Raw genomic sequence first — 7,884 nt, forward strand, 5'->3', positions numbered from 1 at the left:
ATAGATGGCGAAGACCTCCCGCATTCTGTGAACGCGGACATAGTTAAAAAATACTACGCATAATAGAGACCCGCTAGGTCGACGTACCTAGGCAAAAGTAAGGGCATCCCGGCGAACCAAAAGGGTTCGGGCAAAAATTAGGGATAAACATATAAAAATGTACACCCGGCAAGTCGAAAACCTGAAAAGGCGGCTTGGGCAAAAATGGGTATCCTGGTGGACTGAAAACCTGAAAAGGCGGTCCAGGCAAAAATTAGGGATTAAAGCGTATGACTATGTCCCGTTCTCTGTCAGCTTCAACCAAGTTCAAGGGACTGAACAAGCCAATCACCTTTATCCGACAGCAGGAGATAAGATGCTTGAAGACATGATGACAGTATTGGAATTAAAATCAATAGGACTTCTTCTGCATAGCTTTCTCTTTTTCTTGACAATTTCCTCTTACTAGGATTTCTGTCTCCTTGTACATAAATTGCCTGTTTATAGGCCCTCTTTCAACATCAATACAATTTCATTTCCAAAAAGATGCTTTTGTTTTACGTTCTCTGTTTTGTTTGCGTAAACGTCCATTGGTTCCATTTGAATTGATTTATGCATTTGAATATGATCAATGTTTACCAAAAATGCATGTCTAAAATAGCAATAGCAATCACTACAAGACTTCAAGACCAAGGAAAAGGTCTAACCATGCTTTCCAATGAGTCCGTTGCTAATTCGATTCCCCGGCAACGCCAATTATCCCCCAGAAGAGGTCGGCACCGCCATACCGAAAGGTCATCCCTTCTATCCCCAGCCAGGCCCCGTTGGACGGAACACATCCCCTAGCTAAGAAAGGGTCATCAATACAAATATCTCCCACCAGAAGTTCGAGATCTATCTCCCCCGTAGAGTCCCCTGGAAGAATGTTTCGGACGCCTAATGCATTCATCACATCATTTCATACTACATACCTGCATACAACGCTCACATTTACTTCATTCCGCATCATACACTTTACATCATTTCATAACATATACATGCATACACATGAATACCAGGTCCGCATGCATGCAACATTTGCATCTCATGCATCATGACATCGCATGAAACTAACTTTATTTTCAGGCTGATTATCCTTCTGATCACATTCAAGGTTCGAATACAGCTCTCAGATATAATCCATCTGACGAACGTTCTGCCATCTTCCCAATGGTGGCATCTCTAAGCCCACCCCGGATATTCATTGCAAATACAACAAAGATTATCAGATACAGCCTAACATATAGCCTAACGTACGGCTCACTCTCAGCAACCCCCATATGGTCTAACATACGATCCATTTGGACCTCCAGCTCAGATACGATCTAACGTACGATCCACTCTGATCTTCAACAACTCAAGTAAGGTTTAATGTACGACCAAGTTAGACCTTTATCTGCTCAGGTGCTACCTTCGGACAGGTACATTCTTGAATGGTAGTCTGGTATACGGCTACTCCCTTGCTCAGGTGCTACCTTCGGACAGGTACATTCCTGAATGGTAGTCTGGTATACGGCTACTCCCTTGCTCAGGTGCTACCTTCGGACAGGTACATTCCTGAATGGTAGTCTTGTATACGGCTACTCCCTTGCTCAGGTGCTACCTTCGGACAGGTACATTCCTGAATGGTAGTCTGGTATACGGCTACTCCCTTGCTCAGGTGCTACCTTCGGACAGGTACATTCCTGAATGGTAGTCTGGTATACGGCTACTCCCTTGCTCAGGTGCTACCTTCGGACAGGTACATTCCTGAATGGTAGTCTGGTATACGGCTACTCCCTTGCTCAGGTGCTACCTTCGGACAGGTACATTCCTGAATGGTAGTCTGGTATACGGCTGCTCCCTTGCTCAGGTGCTACCTTCGGACAGGTACATTCCTGAATGGTAGTCTGGTATACGGCTGCTCCCTTGCTCAGGTGCTACCTTCGGACAGGTACATTCCTGAATGGTAGTCTGGTATACGGCTACTCCCTTGCTCAGGTGCTACCTTCGGACAGGTACATTCCTGAATGGTAGTCTGGTATACGGCTACTCCCTTGCTCAGGTGCTACCTTCGGACAGGTACATTCCTGAATCGTAGTCTGGTATACGGCTACTCCCTTGCTCAGGTGCTACCTTCGGACAGGTACATTCCTGAATGGTAGTCTGGTATACGGCTACTCCCTTGCTCAGGTGCTACCTTCGGACAGGTACATTCCTGAATGGTAGTCTGGTATACGGCTACTCCCTTGCTCAGGTGCTACCTTCGGACAGGTACATTCCTGAATGGTAGTCTGGTATACGGCTACTCCCTTGCTCAGGTGCTACCTTCGGACAGGTACATTCCTGAATGGTAGTCTGGTATACGGCTACTCCCTTGCTCAGGTGCTACCTTCGGACAGGTACATTCCTGAATGGTAGTCTGGTATACGGCTACTCCCTTGCTCAGGTGCTACCTTCGGACAGGTACATTCCTGAATGGTAGTCTGGTATACGGCTACTCCCTTGCTCAGGTGCTACCTTCGGACAGGTACATTCCTGAATGGTAGTCTGGTATACGGCTACTCCCTTGCTCAGGTGCTACCTTCGGACAGGTACATTCCTGAATGGTAGTCTGGTATACGGCTACTCCCTTGCTCAGGTGCTACCTTCGGACAGGTACATTCCTGAATGGTAGTCTGGTATACGGCTACTCCCTTGCTCAGGTGCTACCTTCGGACAGGTACATTCCTGAATGGTAGTCTGGTGTACGGCTACTCCCTTGCTCAGGTGCTACCTTCGGACAGGTACATTCCTGAATGGTAGTCTGGTATACGGCTACTCCCTTGCTCAGGTGCTACCTTCGGACAGGTACATTCCTGAATGGTAGGCTGGTATACGGCTACTCCCTTGCTCAGGTGCTACCTTCGGACAGGTACATTCCTGAATGGTAGGCTGGTATACGGCTACTCCCTTGCTCAGGTGCTACCTTCGGACAGGTACATTCCTGAATGGTAGTCTGGTATACGGCTACTCCCTGGCTCAGGTGCTACCTTCGGACAGGTACATTCCTGAATGGTAGTCTAGTATACGACTACTCCCTTTTCAGCAAATTCAGCCTAACGGACGGCTCATTCTGCTCAGATATGGTTTAATGTACGACCAAGTTAGACCTTCATCCCCTCAGATGCTACCTTCGGACAGGTACATTTCTGAATGGTAGTCTAGTATACGACTACTTCCTTTTCAGCAGCTTCAGCCTAACGTACGGCTCATTCTGCAACTCAGATACGATCTAGCGTACGATCCATTCTGATCTTTCATCCCCAGCAAAGTCATCCTCCTAGTGAATAACTCACTCTAGTATTCGGACACGGCCTAATATACGATCCATTCTGATCCCTTATCCCCAGCAGTATATAACATACTCTGACTCCCCAACGAAGTCAACAGCATGATGGATGATTCACTATACGGTCTGATGTACGACCCGGTGTGACACCCATGTCTCCAGATATCGTCTAACGTACGACACAATCTGGAAATCTCCTCATCAAGTTTCCTGGATGGCATCTCTAAGCCCATCTCCATCAAGACTAGCTCCTAATGGACAAGCGCAAATTTTCGGGGAATTATAGTGTTCAATAATCTTTCACCTCCAGACCACGAACGGCACATACCATTCTACTCTCTCGGTGCAAGAATATTGAACAGGGGCAGCTGTCATACCCCAAAATTTGCCCATTGATACTACAAAGCATTTTCCAAGACCCTCTGACTTGATCTGCAAGGCACTGATATCAAATGGACAAAAGCCCAGCTCACAACAGGCCTAATCCAAAGTGGCCCAAAATAGCTTGCTCTCTAGGCGAGCAATTCCTTCGCCTAGCGAACATCTCAGCATGCCATTCGCCCAGCGAAGCATCAGGTCCAGAAAAAGCCCAAACCTAGCTTGCTCGCTAGGCGAGCAATTCCTTCGCCTAGCGAAGCTTGCGAGAATTTGAATTTTTGGACCTCATTTTAAGCCCATTAGGTCACCACTACCACTACTATAAATACCTGCTCCTCTGCCACGAAAAAGGACACACACAGACGGACGAAAAACAGAGGAAGACGGACAGAAACCCTGGCACGGAAACCCTGAGGCTACTTTAGAAGTCCGAGTGAAGAAACCCTGAAGGCCGCTACCCGCTCCGAAGCTACCGCCGCCTAACTCAATCCGGCTCGCCAATTCAAGGTTGCAATTCGATTGCAAACAGGTTTGCATCACTATTATCGCTTTCTTTTCTTAATTTGCATGTGATTATCACTTTAAGTTCTTATCTTGCATGTGGTACCTCTTTAGGTTCTTAATCTGCATGTGATACCGCTTTGTGTTCTCATTTGGCATGTGGTACCGCTTCATGTTCTTAACTTGCATGTGATACTATAGTTGAATTCATAAACATATTCGAAGTTTTGCATGTGAATTTAAGTGTGCCTGAATATCGTGAATGCTGAACCATATAATTATGTGTTGGATGCCATAAGCCATGCCGCAGGTTGAAGTCATGCTGTTCTCAAATTCCAAACCCGTGGCCGCTCGCTAGCTCATCGCTAGGCGAGCCTGCAGCGAGCCTTCGCTGAGCCTTCGCTAGGCGAAGCAGAGGCGAACGGGACAGTGGCTGTTTTGTCTCTTTGTTGTCCATTTTATGTTCATCTAATCATGATTCTGCATTATTTGGCTTAAATTTCTGATTGTTATATTTATTTTATGGGGCAATTTCCAATTGTATTTTGCCTCAATGCTCTAATCCGTGTGTTGCATGATGTAAAGGCTAGCATACTTCCAAAGAAATAACCGGCTAGGCATGCCGCTTTAGGTGTGGACATTCTTGAGGAGATGGCTTTTGGGATGATCCAAGTTTAATATGGAGATTCATCTTGAATCACCAAGCTTGATTTTTAATGTATTGATTTCATTGATTTCCTGTGGACCTAATTACCTAACTGATTACGACTATTTAATTAATTGTTAAAATCCGGACTTTAAATAAATAATATCGGACCTCTCTTTATTACCCCACGATTACGATATTACGGTCATGTCCCGCGAATATGGGGATATCCTTAGCAAAGACCCTTCGGTTAAATCATCATAGTCCCTCGGACGTTGCCTTCGAAATTACGATTTTGTCCCTCGATGACCCTTCGGCGTAGCCTACGGTTAAATGATGATAGTCCCTTCGAATGCTAAGGTATCCTCACAACTGTTGCCTTCGATGACCTATCGATGACCCTACGATGACCCTTCTACATCCCAAGGATAAAACTACTTACTTCTCAATAGTAAGGACAGTTTTACCCTCATAAGGATAGGAAATGCTCGGAAAGACCTCGGACAGGTACAACCTTAATTGCTCATTCGTAACCTAAAAAATACTTTTCACACCTCACACCTTTCAAACATCTTTTGGAAAATCACCACTTAGCATACATCCGTACTGGGATCATTGCCGAGTTATATTTTTCTAAACTACTTTCAAAAAACTATAAGAGATAACCACTTTGTATACATTCATGCAAGAATCATTACAAAGTTAAATTCTCATTTTTCAAACACTTTTCCCACATTTCTCAACCACCTTTTTCAAACTAGAAAACATAAATGATTGAGCAATTAAGAGCCCATGGATAACCATGGATACAAAGGGTGCTAATACCTTCCCTTTGTATAAAGTACCTCCCGAACCTAAGAATTTAAAATTAAGGTCTTTCCTGTTCTTTTCCACCTTTCCTTATGGGATAAAAGAAAAGTCGGTGGCGACTCTTGCTAACCGCGACATTACGATTAAAAATCCAATAAAAGTCAGTTCACCGTATGACAGGTAGGAATGAGTTGGGTCCAAAGAACTGCATTGCTTTGGAGCCGTACACCTCTTGGGTCAGACAGAGGGCTGCCACCTACTTGATGCCGTATGATCATCCGAGACCTACACCGTTGGATGTGGCTGGGCCTTCAACCCTCCCTACCCAACGTGTAGAGGAGTTGAAAGAAGAAGACCTTTCGCGTGCTTGGATCCATGAAAGAGAGGAATTGCTGCAGCAGCTCAAGGAGAAGGACGCTATGATTGAATTCCTCGAGCACCGAGTGATCGACGATCCGAACGACACTTGGACATCTCTGCTTCCTCAGTCTTCCAAATTCTGGAAAAGGAGGTATGATCAACTTGCAAAGGAGAAAGCTGACATGGAGGCGGCCTATGAGAGAGAGATCAAGAAGTTGTGCACTTCTCGTCTTCCAGCATCCCGAGTTGCTAGGGATCCATAGGATGTCATTTACCTTTTCTCTTTGTAATGATTAAAGAATGTTGTACTTCTTTGTCTCAATATTTTGAATGAAATATTTTCCATGAGTAATTAAATTGCTTTAACTATTCAAAATATTGCAAATAACACCCTAAGGGTTCCTTGAAAACAAAGCATCTGCACAAGCATTTCATGCATCATTCTTGCATAAACAGGTACCCTTTGTTTCTGGTCTTCTGTTCCTAACCTCTGTTCTTCATTTATTTTGAAGACAAGCTGACTCACCGGTATTATACGCGAGTCAACTCTGCCAGAGTCATGGAGCAACTGGAACAAGAGAATAGAGAATTGAAGGAAGAGGTCGCCAGGCTTGGCGCTTTGATGGAGCAACTCCTCGCTGCTCAGAATCAACCTACTCCGCCTCCCGCAACTCCTGCTCAAAGGACAGTTATCTCAGAAGTAGCCACTTCAACTGTGCCAGTCAGCGCCCATGCGCCCAATGCTATGCCGCCCGGGTTCCCTTGGGGGATGCCTCCAGGTTTTATGCCCGATCTGCCAGCTCCAACCTTTGCTCATATGCCGGCATCTAGCCCGGTCCCTGTTCCCGCTCCTCCTGTCGTGCATACCATGCCGAGGGTAGACGACACTATTTATCACTCTGAGCCATCTGAGGGCTCAGACGTTCATGAAAAGATGGATGCTATGAACGACCAATTCCTCGAGCTGAGAAAGGAATTGAGGACTCTCCGTGGTAAAGATTTGTTCGGCAAGTCTGCAGCCGAACTCTGCTTAGTTCCCGGTGTGAAGATACCGATCAAATTCAAGGTCCCTGACTTTGAAAAGTACAAGGGGAACACCTGTCCACTCGCTCACCTGGTCATGTACGCCAGGAAGATGTCTACTCAGACCGATAATGATCAGCTGTTGATCCATTATTTTCAAGACAGTCTATCCGGCGCAGCACTCAGATGGTACATGAGCCTGGACAGTGCCAACATCCGATCTTTCAATGACCTTGGCGAAGCTTTCGTCAAGCAATATAAGTACAACGTCGATATGGCGCCTGACCGAGATCAACTCAGGTCCATGTCGCAGAAAGACAAAGAATCGTTCAAGGAGTACGCCCAGAGGTGGCGAGAGCTGGCAGCTCAAATCACCCCACCGCTGGAAGAGAAAGAAATGACCAAGATCTTTCTGAAGACTCTTGGCTCATTTTATTATGAGCGGATGGTAGCGAGCGCTCCCTCTGATTTCACCGAGATGGTGAACATGGGGATGCGTCTCGAAGAAGGTGTCCGTGAAGGACGGTTGGCTAAGGATGATGGTTCTTCCTCTAAACGATATGGGGCGTTTAAGAGGAAAGAAGGGGAAGCTCACGTCGTGCAGTCTCAGCCAAAGCATAAAAGACCCTCTATTCAGAGGAAGCCCGCACATCGTTCCGGTCATCAGCACCAGGTGGCTCATGTAGCACCTGTCTTCAAAGATAATGCTCAACAATATCAACATCAACAATATCAGCATCAACAGCAATATCAACAACCGCAGTACCAACAACAACAGCAACAGGCTTACCAGCCTCGTGGAAGTACAACCAATCAAGCTAATGTGAATTATGATAGG

The sequence above is a fragment of the Lathyrus oleraceus genome, chromosome 1 (genome assembly GCF_024323335.1).
Source record: "Lathyrus oleraceus cultivar Zhongwan6 chromosome 1, CAAS_Psat_ZW6_1.0, whole genome shotgun sequence".
NCBI lineage: Eukaryota > Viridiplantae > Streptophyta > Magnoliopsida > Fabales > Fabaceae > Lathyrus > Lathyrus oleraceus.